Source organism: Schistocerca gregaria, chromosome 1, assembly GCF_023897955.1.
Source record: "Schistocerca gregaria isolate iqSchGreg1 chromosome 1, iqSchGreg1.2, whole genome shotgun sequence".
Lineage (NCBI taxonomy): Eukaryota > Metazoa > Arthropoda > Insecta > Orthoptera > Acrididae > Schistocerca > Schistocerca gregaria.
In genome coordinates, this window is record NC_064920.1 from 414,048,691 (window position 1) to 414,064,911 (window position 16,221).

The 16,221-nt window shown below is 40.7% G+C and overlaps 1 protein-coding gene across 1 annotated transcript in view; it reads right to left on the minus strand.

Moving 5' to 3' along the window:
• The window catches only part of LOC126350217 (S-adenosyl-L-methionine-dependent tRNA 4-demethylwyosine synthase TYW1-like), a 102,565-nt gene extending 98,254 nt beyond the window's left edge, over positions 1-4,311 (minus strand). Inside the window, exon 1 of the mRNA XM_050002498.1 lies at positions 4,103-4,311. The gene's annotated coding sequence lies outside the window, so the exon portion shown is untranslated. The remainder of the gene's footprint in view (positions 1-4,102) is intronic.
• Positions 4,312-16,221: the final 11,910 nt, after the last annotated feature.

Sequence of the window (16,221 nt, forward strand, 5' to 3'; positions counted from 1 at the left end):
TACACCATGGGTATTTAGTTCCAAATAAATGAGGATGGCAGCTGCCACTGATTCTGCATCTCATCTGCTTAGCAATTTTGGAAATCTGCATTTAGTAACTCCACTTTAATGGCACTGTCTTGAGTAACATTGCTATCAAGCTGCAAAGGTATTGGTTTGTGCCTTGTCATTAGTATACCTTACACATGACAAGAATCGCTTTGGATTTTCTGTAAGATTTTTTTGAGGCAGAGCTTAGTCGCAGAGACTAATACAGTTATCTCATATTGAAGTCCACATTAAGTTCTGAGCATCTGCAAACCATTATCCAGCTCCGAGATTTTGTGTTTCTTTAAATCAGGCCTTTTTTCCACTGCTTCTGCAACAGTGCCCTGACCAGATTCATCTACCATGGGGGGATCTGATCTGTTTCTTATTAATTTGCTTAGTATAAAAAACACAGCTCTTGCCAACACCATTTATTTGAATTTAAGCCACATATGGTTGACATTTACTTAATTATTATTGAAGGAATGGAGACTCACGCTTGGGAAGGTGCAATGTGAATTTATGTTTTGTTGATTTGGATGTGATCATTAATACCTGCATTCATCTTGATGCTCTATTTGCTCAAAATTATTTTTAACTAGGATGTTAAATACATTATTGCAACCATTTACTAGAGCTGTAATTATAGTTCAAACCAAACTTCTCTGCATACAAGATTTTAATTCTATTATGTCAGGCAACTACTTTTATTAAGTCAACTTACATTAATATGAAGAAACTTTAAATTACAATTTTGTGTAACTAAATGTTTTGTTACTCATTGGGCATATAACTGTTATTCATAAACTACTAAGAATATATGTTTTATCTTAAATTATATTATCAAGGGGTTTCTTTTTTTTCAAATTTAATTTGATGCACTGCAAATGAGTAAAAAACACATTAGAATTGTAATATAAAATCTTATGAGGCAACTGTGTTTACCAGAAACCTTTACATCATTTCTTTTAAATATTCAAAACAATTTTCATGTTCGTAAGACAGGCAGAATCAATTTAGAAACTGATAGTTCAGGAAGGCCAGTGAAAAATTTTAGATGGTGAAACAGTAAAGGACAAGTAGTCATCTGCAAAATAAAACTTGCAGATTTACAGAATCTGAATAGTTCAAACATTCGTCAAAGAAGGGGTTGCAGCTTGTGACAGGCAATGTGTACAATGAGCTTTTTGGGGGAAAAGCAGGATGCTATCGGCTCAATTTAAGTTGTCGTCCTTTCTTTCCTTCTTGGCTTCTAAGGAAATTTAAGATCCCATTACAATCTCTTGTCTCTCCCCCCCCCCCCCCCCCCCCCATACACACACCAGTGCTTCTGTCCAGGCTACTTCTGGCCACTTATTTGCCCCATCCTGCAGCATACTGTTTAAATTTCGTGTACTACGTTGTCTCCCAGTTGATCTCTTACCAAATGACTTCTATGTGAATATTCTAAAAAATAATTTTCAATGGATGGCCTGCCCTTTTAAGTCTTATGGAATTTATTATTCTCGAATTATTGTTGCTATTCTGAAATCATTTGCATTGCTGAGTTGGATTGTGTCTTCCATCTTTGCTATTGTTATCATAACATGGACCAAAGATTTGACTACAAAGTTTGTTTGAAAATACATATAACTGGTGTTCTTGCATTTTAAACACTATGATTCTGCTTGTAGGTTACGACTGGTCTGATGACTGATACAGCTTGCAATTTAGATGCTGGTAGTTTTGGCGTGGAGTAATATGTTCTACTGGCATTCGGCAGTCATTTTTACTTTTACTTGTCTCCGTGCCTGTCTGTCACCAAGCTCAGAAATTTGAACTGTAAAACAGGTTTGAATTTATGTTTGCTGATTGTTGGATACAAGTGGTTGTCTTTTTCCATCCCGCCATCTTTGACCTATTACGTATTTTTTTTTTCTGTTTGTTTGCTTTTATGTCAAGTTTGGATGCAGCTTCTATGAGCTCCACAAATAAATACTATAACTATTTCACTTTTTCTTATAAGCCCTATATCATCTTTGTACACTGAAACCGAAGTATTCCTCCTTTGGAGGATCCCGGCAGGTACTAGTTTCGGTTTTTTCTTTACTCTCTCCAAGGCTACATTAATGACAAGAGGGGACAAAGCATCTCCCCATCTTAGCCCAGTTTTATGTTTTAAAAATTCAGAATTTATTCCATTTTGCAAAATCTTACTTATGTTATCATCCATGCCCATTTTACAGTGAATTTATAAGTTTAATTGGAAACCTTAAATCTGTCATTATATTCCACAGGCTTATTCTGTAAAAGAAGCCATAAGCTTCCACAAAATAAACGCACAAGTAATTTATTTCTTTGTTTACATTTCTGTACTTTATCATTTACTGGTCTGGTTACAAGTATGTGTCAGTAGTGGATCTATTACTGAGAAAATCATTTTCATAATTCCCGAATATATTTTCTGTGTATGGTTTCAAGCAGTTTAGTAGTAAACAAAATAAAATCTTACAGGCCTTGTTAACTAGAGATACTCCCCTACAGTTTCTGAAGTAATGATTTGACTTCCTGTGAAAAATTCATTCCTCACTGTCTTTAACATATTTTCCTAAAGTTACTTCACCTAGGAGTATTCCTCTCTCCAAGAACCTAGTGTCCTTGACATTTCCCCCACCTCTTTAACATACACCTTACAGATTCCATATGATGAAGTATATACTGGGCACATGCCACACCATAAAATCTATGTTCACACCGCTTTATAAACTGTGACCTGGCTAAACTATGCCTCTAAAGACATGCTGGGTTGATTTTCCTACAACATTCTACAGTATTAACTCACAACTGATAAAATTTTCAGTGTCAATGAAAGCCTCCACATTACTCCCCGCAATTTCGCCCATGGTAATCAGCATTCCGTAAGTGTTTTTCATTCAGTTTCATTGCATGCTGCTTAATATAACAAGGACAACTTTAATTCTTTATCTCTCCTATGTGCACAATTTCAGTACCTCTTTTCCCACTTATCAGTAGTTTTTCAGCTGTATGCCACACTGTAAAAGGAATTGGCCCTCAGATAAAGTCCAGCAACATTTCCCTCCTAGTATGAATGTCAACAATAACGTAAGAACATGCTACATACATATTTGTACAAAAATATAAGAAAAACATACATAATGTCGAAATACAAGAAATATCCATGAAAACAAAAAAAAAAAAAACAACAGCAAGCCATTCACATAATCCTAACACGAATTCACGGCTGTCACAACATTGAAAATATTGAAATTTGATTCGAGTTAATTATTATTTCAAATTAAGTTTCATTTCATGAAACATGTTGCGCTAGAAGCCTGCCAAACTACTTAGAAAACTAGAGTCGATGATAGGGGAGAGGAAACTTCCGTACATAAACACAGTAGTAATATGAGGCAGTGGTAACTGAACAACAAACCAAACAACAAAAACGGTATTGTGTTAACACACCGCATTGGTTGTGGTAAAGCTTTGGGAAATTAGACGTGGGTGCATTAACATAATATTAACAGTAAGTGCCTATTCTTGTACAGCTTTTGAAATGTTCAACAGTTACCACATGAAATGTAACCATTTTGAGATTTGTTGCATGGAAACAAAACTCATATAAAAACTTGAAATAAACTGAGCATATTTGGGGTTTCGCAGGTGGGATAGAGATATATATTCCCTACACCATTCATGAGATTTGCTTACAGATCGCTGCACTTGATAGCCGTAGTGCCACGCGATGACGATGTTACATGCATGTTTCAAGTACCGCCCTAAAATAAATACTGAATCTCAAAAAAGCAAATTAGGGGGAGAGAAAAATAAGAAATCCCTATTCGCTATCAGAAGAAAATATGAAATGGAAAATTTGTCTCCTTGAACACGCTGTGCTTTCGGATATCATCCACACCTCTCATTGTTTCCGATGCATTAAATAAGAATGTACAATTATCACATAAAATTTAACACAATTACTCGCTAAGACGAAAAAAAACTGACAGTGTTCTGCTTGCACAAAGTGAATACTTTGTGTACTATGCACGTTCATGAAGATTAACTACGAGATTACCTGTCTACGGTAGCTTTTTAACTTCTGGCAAAACTGTTTCTTCACCACCCCAACCAAGGGGGGTGATATCGACCACTAACATCCAGAAGTCAACACACAGCACTCACAAATGCTCCTAACATTTACGATCTGGCCTACGTGCCAAACCGAAATCGCCGCATGAGGCATCGTGTGTGTTATGTTTCTGCAGGATAACCAACATAGAGAACAGTTACGGAAAACGTTGACACCAATGAAAATTTAGTCAGAAAAATAAAATTACATTTCCTGATGTTAAAGTGCAACGCAAAAGTATAAAGTCTAACCGCTGTACTTTACGGTATTCTCACCGAAAATTTTGACGCTCTAATACAAATTCATTCTTTTCCTGGAATCTTAACTTAAATCATTGGACATTAACTGTCCTTTCAAGCATAGCAAATATGGCATTGTTGACTGGGAGACCCCAAGGGGTGTGTTGAGCAGCCAAATGTGCGAGAGTTGGGTCTTAGATGTACGCTGAGGTAACAAAACTCCCCACGCGTTCAATAATATTGTCAATCTGTCAACACACTGTGTGAGGGCGCTCATTGACGTATTGTCAATACTAGAAATACAGACGAGCACTGATGGATCTCAAAATATTCCCTTTATTGTCAATAGATACGGAACGTGTGACGTCAAGTATTGACGGCTTGACGACAATCAGACGATTGACAGGGCTTAAGGAACAAGCCGCGCGGCGTCAGTGTGCATCGTTTACTTTTCAATAAGCCGTTGTGTAGGTCAAACATCAGATTAAATTTTTATTGAGTCTTTTAAAACAAAACAAAAATTAACAGGCCTATGCAAGGATAATCATTGTACATACCACTTTAGGATGGTTAACGGAGGATTCCCTATGACACTGCTGAAAACGCTCCAACTTCGAAAAATACGTCATATATCTGCGAAGACTTGTAAGAGGCGTGCGAAGTACACCCCAATTTCACCACATTATTACAACACTCAAAAAGACTGTTTTACGTTAATTGTCTGAACAGGTCCTTATCATGCAGATATAATTATCCAAAGGTTTCCACAGAATTTTATTAATTCTGCTTAGCTTCACCTACCTGTCGCCAGAAATCTCTAAGTTACTCCTAATCTCTTGTCAACTGCGACTGCCTCTCTCCATCCGTGGACGGGAGCAACGGTCTGTCAAGTTGTTCAGAAGCGACCTGTACTGATGGCAATGCATTCGTACGCAGCCGCCAGAACATTTAATGTTGGGGACAGGTAGACGGATCATCCCATTCTAGAAGATTGTTCCGCATATGGTTCCATGGTCTCGCACGCTTCTACGCCCATACAGTAGTCTGAGTTTGACCTTGCTCCACGAGCTGTTGTTCACAGCGCCGACAACTTGCAGATCTTGGAAGCAAACCGGGCCATTGTGATGGGAATCGCTCTCACTACCAGGCCATCCGATGTACTTAATGGAAACCAAAACAAATTCACGGAAGCGCCATGCTGATGTGAGCGAGGTTTCCAAACCGATGTAAGGCCAAACCGCAAGCACACCGCAAGGGTTGTTACTCTTAATGCGCCCATGTAACAAGCCCGAACTCGATAACCAGTACTATAACCAGTACAACAATGACAATGAAGTATAACAACCTAGGTGGACGTATCCGTGGCGTCCAAGCAAGGAAAGAGAGTACCACCTCCACCACGGTTAGTTGTTAACAGGAAAGAGGATTACAAGTTCAAAAATGGCTCTGAGCGCTATGGGACTTAACATCTGAGGTCATCAGTCCCCTAGAACTTACAACTACTTAAACCTAACTAACCTAAGGACATTACAGACATCCATGCCCGAGGCAGGATTCGAACCTGCTACTGCAGCAGTCGTGCGGTACCAGACTTAAGCTCCTAGAACCGCTTGGCCACTCCGTCTGGCCGTTTACAAGTCCCTCCAACTTAAAATGAAATCTGCTTTGCAGAATAATATTACCATTTGTCTTGTCGGACGCAACGGGTACAAAGTTATGATGCATTCCAAAGAGAATTACAAAGAAGTCATGAAAATGGTCAGGGACGAGAAACTACAGTTTTACGAATGCCTTGGAGCCGATGAAACTGATCAAGTCTACATTTCGGAGGCTGCCCTTCAATATGAAGCCAGATCACCTCCGTGAAGAACTGGGTTGCCTGGACTTCGACGTATGTTCCGTCAGTAAAATGGTCTCCTAACACGCAAAAACATCCTCTGTTCCGCATGGTGCTTCAGGACAATATCAGAAAGTTTCGAAAAATCTGTAAAGCATTCAAACATGTCAAGTTTTTAGACATTAGCTCCAAAGAAAGAAGCTACTTTACTCGCCATGCACAGAAACTGCCAAGAAAAACATGTACTTGCTAAAGCATTATTACCAGAAACATCCAAACTATATGAAACACCATGCCACCAATCCCAACAAAAGCGCCCTGTGCCTAATGAAACAGTAGGTACTACTGGAAGAAAAGAAACAGCATCAAAAAATTTACTTTCAATTAATGAAGAAGCAGATAGGAAAACTTCACTAACAAAAACACAAGACAGTGGCGGCGAATTATTACACAGTCAAAATTTGGATATCGCTATTCAAATAACAGCTCAACAAGAAAAGTCTATGAGATCACAACATACTCCCAATGCATCATATTCATCATTGGAGAGTCACATTTCTCCTGGGAGAACAGCTTCAAGCAGCAAGATCTGATTTGATTTGATTTTTATTGTTGTAGAGACCTCAGATCATCTGAGGCATTACAAAAGTCAATATTACACAGTATAAATGTTACACAAATAATTACAAAAACAAGAAAAATATTACACAATATAAATATTACACAAATAATTATAGTACCTGAGTATCTCCATGAAGATCGTCAAGAAAAATTAAAAAAGTGTAAAACGTGTCAGCTAATAACGAAAATTTTTTATGATCAGGTCACCTCTTTCACTAGAGGACATAGCAGACATAAATCTTCCTCACATAGAAGAATGTGACAACCTTAACATATACTGTCACAATGTACAAGGATTGAGAAATAAAGTAAGTGAATTTGAAATTCTTACGAATGATACTAATGTTTTGTCAAACATGAACTTACTGTGTATTAGTGAACACTGTCTAAAAGAGTCAGAATTACCTTATCAGTATATTCAAAACATCAGATTAGTTCACCACTATTCTAGGAAAAATGACAAAGGTGGTGGAACTTGTATCTACATAAGAAATAGAATTAGCTGTGAACCTTTCCACTCCTGTAAAGTGTATTCCTTAGACAAAGACATTGAAATAGCTGGGGAAGTACTTGCCATCCTAAATATGTGTATAATGTGTGCATATAAATCATGTAGTGGCAATTTTTCTGTCTTCCTCAAAAACGTTTCACTACTGCTAGAAAAGGCAAGTCACAATAACTAAAAAAGTATAATAATATGTGGTGATCTAAGCACTGATTTCCTTGAAGAATCTGCTCAAAAGTCGCAATTAGTAAAATTAATGGTGTCTGTCAACTTAAATATGAAAGTTATACAGGTATGTCCAATGAGATTAAACAGCTATCTTGATCAGTGGTTATTAACGCTGACTGCACTGTAAAAGTTATAGATGTTGGTTTTTCATGTCCCAGTTCACTAACAGTACATTTTAATCCACCACTCAATGTACTCTCAACAGGAAAAACAGTTATTAAGTGTAGAAGGTATAGTGACAGTAACAAATAAGTTTGTACTTAGCTTAAAGAGAGAAGACTGGCAAAGTGTATTTACCTCTTCAACTACAAGCAAAAAATATGACAATTTTCTGCAGACGTTTGAATATTGCTTTAATTGCCATTTCCTAGAAAAACCGAAGACTGTCACAAACAAAAAACAGAATGCTTGGGTCACAAAAGGTATTAAAACTTCATCAGAAAATATGAGGCTGCTGCACAGAATTAGCAAACTGGACAGTAACAAATCCAAAGAGTTTAAGGTATACCATAAAAATTACAAAACCACATACAAGAGAGTTATCAAATGGGATAAAAAAGCCCACAATGGTACAAGAATTAGGTGCTCTTCCAACAAATTTAAGACTGTCTGGGGTATAGTAAATGAACAGACTGGTAGAAAGATAAGGATAGAGGATAAAATCACACTAAATATACAAGGACAAAAGACTGAAAATGCATGTGGGTATTACTTGGCATAGAACTGTAATAACACACTTTTGCAGTTGAATGAACATTTATTTTAACACTGAACATAGTGATTACAAGAGAAGCTGTTGAACACAGCAAGCAGAGAGACATAGACAAAAGTGAACTAAAAGTAAAGTCAAAGAACAATGATTGAAAGACATGGGACTTGGTGCTTCACACCAGATGCGCCGCAGAGTGGCCCCCCACCCTCCCACTCCCCTCCCTGGGCAGTGAGGAGCACGAGGGCGAAGCTAGCTCATGTCAATACAAAATTCTTGTGCCAGCACATGAAGGCAATGTCTGGCACGTGAAGCGGGCACCTCGGAAGCCATGTCGGACAGCTGCGCAGGCAGTGGGGAGTCGGAGGTCGCATCAGTGGCATCAGCAGGCGAGGTGCCAGCAAAGGCAGGTCAGTCAGGGATGGCAGAACATGGCTCAAATATGGACCACCCAGGTTTTAAATGGTGCACTGAAACCACAGTCAGTTGTCCATTGAGTACTATGATGAAGGCATTAACTCAGCAGCACAAGACACAATGCGGACTGGAGAATGTTGGTTGTAGGGTTGCCCATTCAGAGTCATCTTGCAGCATGATGAATTTGCACGATGCCAGTCTTTGTGTACAAACACTGGCAGTGTGGAATGAGTGCGAGGCATGGCTGGGCAGAGGCAAGCGACATCCGCATGCACTCGTCCTACAAGAGCCAGAAGGTTGAATGCGTTGGTCAGGGGTGTGTCCTTAACGAATTCTGCTGGTAGGATGAGAAGTTCTCCATATAAAATCTTTGCCAACGAAGCATTCGGGACTTCCTTGTGGGCGGGGTGGATGCTGAGTAAGATCCAAGGCAGAGCCTCAGACCAAAGCCCACCATGGCACATGAGTGCAGCTTTAAGAATTCTGTGCCATCACTCCACCAAGTTGTTCACCTATGGATGATAGGCTGGCATGTGAAATTTTGCTACTCAGCACAGTTCACACAATCAAGCAAAAAGCGAAGCCTCGAATTGTCATCCCTGGACTTTAGTAAGTGAAAGGCAGCAGCCAAATTTCGCCACCCACGCTGACAAGAAAGCACAAGCTATAGTTACTATGGTAATGTTGGCCAGGGGAACTGCTTCAACCCAGTGGGTTACGCAGTCGATCATAGACAAAAAGTATTTGTGTACGCCTCAGAAGGGGGAAGAGAACAGACCACATCAATGTGCACATGCCAGAGGCAACCCTTGGGGAAGTCAGACTGTCCTAAAGGAGATGCAAATGTCTGTCCATTTTACTAGATTGGCAAGGTACACACGCGCATGTCCAGGAGTGGCAATCATTCTGCACACCTCACCAGCTGAAACAATCAATCACCAGTCTTGTCGTTGCCCGCATTCTGGGATTTGCCACATTGTGCATTGTGTAAAGTGTCAAAGAGCTCGCACTGGAAAGTGGATGGCACCGGGGGGGGGGGGGGGGGGGGGGGTGAACCAGTAGAGACGTGTTGCAGGGCAGGTTTGACGACCTGTGCAGGGTAAGAGGTTTGATGGTGAGCGAAGACTCGTCATCCGAAACCAGTCGCTGGGTGTCCGCATCCTCAGTCTGAAGTCATTCCAGTTCATCTAAGTTCAAGGGTGTGGAGATCACTAAGATACAAGACAGATAGTCAGCTACTACATTTTCCGCACCACAGATGTAACAAACATCCAAAGAATGTTGGTAAATGAAGTCCATCTGTCAGTTTGGTGTGGCGGTAGATCCTTCGCTGGGTTGTGCATTGCGTCAATGAGAGGTTTATGGTTCAAGTAGATAGAGAAAGGACACCCCTCCACATCACCCATTAAGTGTTTGACTGCCTCATAGACCATGAGAAGCTCACGGTCAAAGGCTGTCCATTTACGCTGACACCTGGTTAGTTTTTTTGAAAAGAAATGGAGTGGCTGTGTGGAGTCCGCAGTGTGCTGTTGCAAGACAGCACCCACAGCTGACTCACTAGCATTGGTAGTGATAGAAATGTTGGCCTCGGGGTCAGGGTGAGTTATAGTGACTGCTTTCGTGATGGCTGATATCAGATTGTCGAAAGCATCGAGCATGGGCTGAGTCCAGTTCAACTTTCACTTCCCTGTGGTATTTTTACTGGGGATGGCATTGGTAAGAGACAACTGGACAGAGGCAGCCTGGGGGATATGGCGTCGATAAAAGTTTATCATACCCAGAAAGTGTCGAAGTTGTGCATAATGCCCAGGGAGAGGCAGTGCAAGAATGGTTTCGACACGAGAATCCATTGGTCTGAGGCCGTCAGCCAAGACCGAATGGCCAAGGAATGTAACTGATGCCAAGCAGAGTTGGGATCTGTCGTTCCTGATAATCACACCATTTGCTGTGAGAGCCATATGAACTGCATCAAATTTGTCTTCCTTGGCAGATGAGGAAAAGATAAGTATGTCATCCAAATTAGCAAAAGTGAAAGACAGAGGTAGCAAAATTGAATCAATGAAACATTGCCACATCTGTATCATGTAGTTTCAACTGCAACGGCGTGGAACAGAAATCAGGGGATGGTAAGATCGACCTAGGAGCAATGCAAAATGAAGATGCAGTAGAAGTGGCTGATGAATCCAAAAGAACTGGCTCTGCAGACAGACTGTGAATAAATAGTACTCCATGAATGAACGAATTCAGCCAAGGTGGCAGCAATGCATATGTGTAACTCATTACGGGTGCAGTCAACTGTAGGTGGTGGCTCATGTTGGTACCAATGGTGTATGTTGCTATGGATCGGAAGAGATTCTCCCTGATTTCTGGCGTCTATCTGAGTTGGTGAAGATTCCCAGTCTTGCTAGTGAGATGAAGGCAGAGCTCACCATCTGTAGCATCGTTGACAGGGCCGATTGCAGACCTTTGGTACAGAGCCAAGTGGAGGGTCTGAATCAGAGGTTCAGACGGTTCTGCGACCGTGTAGGCTGCAGATTCCTCGACTTGTGTCATAGGGTGGTGTGGTTTTGGGTTCCGCTAAATAGGCCAGGTGTCCACTACACACAGGAGGCAGCTACACAGGTAGCAGTGGCTGTGTGGTGTGGACTGGGTGGTTTTTTAGTTTAGACAGTCTTGGGAAAGATCAAAAAGGTCTCCAGTCTCAAAGGGTACAGGGCAAAGAAACGATGAGAATGGACCAGGCAACATTTGATGTTGTAGTTGTAAATTGTCATAGTGGTGTTGGGAAAGTACCAGATCTTCAAGCACTGATAGAAAGCACTGAAGCTTAAATTGTTATAGGAACAGAAATCTGGCTAAAGCCGGAAATAAATTCAACCAAAATTTTTACAGAGGCACAAATCATGTTCAGAAAGGATAGATTAAATAAAGTAGATGGTCGTGTGTTTGTGTCTATTGGTAGTAATTTATCTTGTAGTGAAGTTGAAATAGATAGTTCCTGCGAATTACTATGGGTAGAGTTGTATTCAACAGCCATGGCAAAATAATAATTGGCTCCTTCTACCAACCACCCAACTCAGATGATATAATAGCTGAACACTTCAAAGGAAATGTGAATCTCATTACAAATAAGTACCCCACTCATACAGCTATAACTGGTGGAGACTTTAATCTACCCTCGATTTGTTGGCAAAACTACATGTTCAAGCTGGTGGTAGACAGAAAATATCTTCTGAAATTGTACTAAATGCTCTCTGAGAATTACTTTGAACAATTAGTTCATGAGCCCACAGGAATTGTAAATGGTTGTGAAAACACACTTGACCTCTTAGCCACAAATAATCCTGATCTAATGAGGGATACAGGGATTGGTGAAACAGGGTCACTGTAGTGAGGCTCAAAGCCATATCAAACAAAACCACTAAAACTAAAGGCGAAATATATCTATTTAAAACAGCAGATAAAAATTTGCTTGATGCCTTCCTTAGAGACAGTCTCCATTCCTTCCAAGCTAATTATGTAAGGGTAGACCAGACATGGCTCAAATTCAAAGATACGGTATCAACAGCAATAGATAGATTCATACCACATAAGTTAATAAGAGACAGGACTCATCCACCATGGTACATAAAATATGTCAGAACACTGTTGCAGAAGCAAAGAAAAAAGCATGTCAAATTAAGAAGAAAATCCCCAAGACTGGATAAGTTTCATGGAAGCTCGAAATTTAGTGTGGACGTCAATGCGAGATGCTTTTAATAGTTTACACAATGAAATATTGTCTGAAAATATGGTAGAAAATCCAAAGAGATTCTGGTTGTATGTAAAGTACACCAGTGGCAAGAAAAAGTCAATACAGTCACTGTGCAATAGCGATGGAAATGTTACCGATGTTGGTGCCACTAAAGCGGAGTTACTAAATACAGTTTCCTGTAACTCCTTCACAAAAGAAGACAAAGCAAATATTCCAGAATTCAAAACCAGAAGAGCTGTTAGCATGAGTGACATAAAAGTAGATATCTTAGGTGTTGCAAAACATCTCAAATCACTTAAGAAAGGCAAGTCTTCTGGTCCAGATGGTATACCAATCAGGTTCCTCTCAGAGCATGCAGGCACAATAGCGCGTTTCTTAGCAATCAAACATGATCACTCACTAGGCGAAAGATCTGTTCCTAAAGACTGGAAAGTAGCACAGGTCACACCAATATTCAAGAAAGGAAACCGGAGAGGGACTGAAGGGAAGTAGCGGAAAAGGAGAGAAATGAAACAACTGGGTGCGGTGGTGGAATGACGGATGTGTAGTGCTGGAGTGGGAACAGGGAAGGGGCTGGTTGGGTGAGGGCAGTGACTAACGAGGGTTGAGGCCAGGAGGGTTATGGGAAAGTAGGATGTATTGCAGGGAAATTTCTCACCTGCACAATTCAGAAAACCTGGTGTTGGTGGGAAGGATCCATATGGCACAGGCTGTGAAACAGTCATTGAAATGAAGAATATCATATTTGGCAGCATGTTCAGTAACAGGGTGGTTCACTTGTCTCTTGGCCACAGTTTGTTGGTGGGCTTTCATGCGGACAGACAGCTTGTTGGTTGTCATGCCTACATAGAATTCAGCACAGTGGTTGCAGCTTAGCTTGTAGACCACATGACTGGTTTCACAGGTAGCCCTGTCCTTCATGGGATAGGTGATGTTGGTGACCAGATTGGAGTAGGTGGTGGTGGGAGGTTGTAATGGACAGGTCTTACATCTAGGTCTATTACAGGAGTATGAGCCATGATCTAAGGAATTGGGAGCAGGGTTTGTGTAAGGATGGATGAGTATATTGTGTAGGTTTGGTGGACGGTGGAATACCACCGTGCGAGGGGTGAGAAGGATAGTGGGCGGAACATTTCTCATTTCAGGGTACGACAAGAGGTAGTTGAAACCATGGTGGAGAATGTAATTCAGTTGCTCCAGTCCTGGGTGGTACTGAGTTATGGGGAAATGCTCCTCTGTGGCCAGATGATGGGACTTTGGGAGGTGGTGGGAGACTGGAAAGATAAGGCACAGGAGATTTGTTTTTCATTAAGGTTGGGAGGATAATTACGGTCACTGAAGACTTCAGTGAGACACTCGGTATATTTTGAGAGGGGCTGCTCATCACTGCAGATGCAACCACCACGGATGGCTATGTTGTACAGAAAGGACTTCTTGGTACGGAACAGGTGGCGGCTGTCAAAGTGAGGGTATTGATGGTGGTTAGTGGGTTTGATATGGATGGAAGTACTGATGTAACCATCTTTGAGGTGGAGGTCAACATCTAGGAAGGTGGCTTATTGGATTGAATAGGACCAGGTAAAGCAAATGGAGGAGAAGTTGTTGAGGTTTCGGAGGAATGTGGCTAGGGTATCCTCACCTTCGATCCAGATAGCAAAGATGTCATCAGTGAATCTCAATCAGTTGAGGGGTTTAGGATTCTGGGTTTTTAGGAAAGATTCCTCTAGATAGCCCATGAATAGGTTGGCATTGGATGGAACCATGTTAGTGCCCATAGCCGTACCTGGATTTGTTTGTGGGTAATACCTTCAAAGCAAAAGTAATTGTGGGGGAGAAAATAGTTGGTCATGGCTACTAGGTAGGAGGTTATTGGTTTGGGATCCATCAGGCATTGAGACAAAGGAAATGGCTATTGTTGAAAATTCATTACAAAATGCAGTATGCCAAAATGTCAGGAATCTGAGCTTGGCAACAGTTGAAGGTAACGCGTCAACTCATGAACTGGCCGATGGCTAAGAAAACAAGGAGATTGGCATTCCATTGTCAAAAAATTTATGACACTGGTAATATAACTAATCATGATGTCACATTTATGACACTCAATGAGACAATTTCTCAGTTCTCACCGGGAAACATTTTTTCAAATAGTGAAACTGAAGCGCACAATAGTGAACTTCCTTTAATTATTTTCTCATGATGTCAGGATTGCAAGAACAGGAAACAGTTCATAAAAGCAATGTAAATACTAGTGAGACACACAATTTCACACAACTCATATGACTAATAACCTAACAGTTTACAATGCAACAGGAATTTCAGGAAAGTGTAACACAACAACTAAAGGCTGTGACACAGCAGTTCACAAAACATCAGGAAAATAGAGGACAACAGCTTTTACAGCAAAATCAGGCATTTAACGATTTTAAGAACAATATTAGTCAACAGTTCAGTATAGTTTTGCTAAACTATACACACAGAATTATCTGACGAACTATCCGGGAAGTTGACTGAGCTAGGTAAACAACTAAACCAAGCAATAATTACCAACATGTCCCGCAATATAAATATATCATCCATAGACGATAGACAGGAACAACTTGCAGGTGAGTTACAGAACCTTAGTTAAGCATATTCTCAAATTCCCAAGTGGATGTGTCGATAAAAATTGTGACAGATGCAGTCAGCAAGCTGCAAGACGTGTGGAAAAACTTACCTACAGAAGTAGAAAGGTTAAGTATAAGAGTAGACAAGTTAAATTTAGAGTCAAAATTTGCCAAAAAAGAGAGAAACAAGCTGTCTGTCTGCATGAATGGCCACTGACAAGTGGACCATCCTGTTGCTGAACAAGCTGCCAATCATGATGTCCCTCATCTCAATGACTGCTTCACAGCCTGTGCCATATGGATTCTTCCCACCAACACCAGCTTTTCTGAATTGTACAGGTGGGAACTTTCCCTGCAATACATCCTATGTTCCCATATCCCCCCTGGCCTCAACTTTGTTAGTCACTGTACTCACCCATCCAGCCCCCTCCCTGTTCCCATTCCAGCACTACACAGCCATCATTTCACAGCCCCCCCCCCCCCCAGTCTTTTAATTTCTTTTTATTTCTCTCCTTTCCACTACTTACCCCATCCCCCCTGCATACCTTCTCTCCTGCCCTCTGTCTAAACTGCAACACTTCACTGTCCACCACTCCCACCATACTCTCCATCCCCCTCCACACCCCAGCCTCCTCCTTATCCCCACCCAGTCACCACTCCCATCATGCACTGGTGCAGCTGCTCACAGTGTGGTTTCAGTTCTCTGAGACTGCAGACATGTGTTTGTGTGAATGTGTGTGTATGTGTTTCTACTGCTGACAAATGCCTTAATGGCCGAAAGCTATAATTGTGTGAATCTTATTGTTGTGCCTATCACGACTTAGCATCTCCTCTATATGGTGAGTAGCAACTTTCCTTCTCAGTTGCAAGAATTGATTCATACAGCATTCTTTAACTTGAGACTTTCTGGTTGCATGAAGGTTATCCAGGCAACTTCAACTGACTATTTTTGTAGGTCTGTGGAAGTTACCAGAAGCTTAAATTCACAGTGTTCTTATACCCAGAATAGGATCAGGATATCTGGCAGTAAATAAAGCAAAGATTTTGACTGATTATTACACATTTCAGTATTCAACACAGTCCAAAAAATTATCAAGTTCTATAAACTGTTAATGCCTTTTTAACCAGCATAATAGTAATTTGATGGTTAGA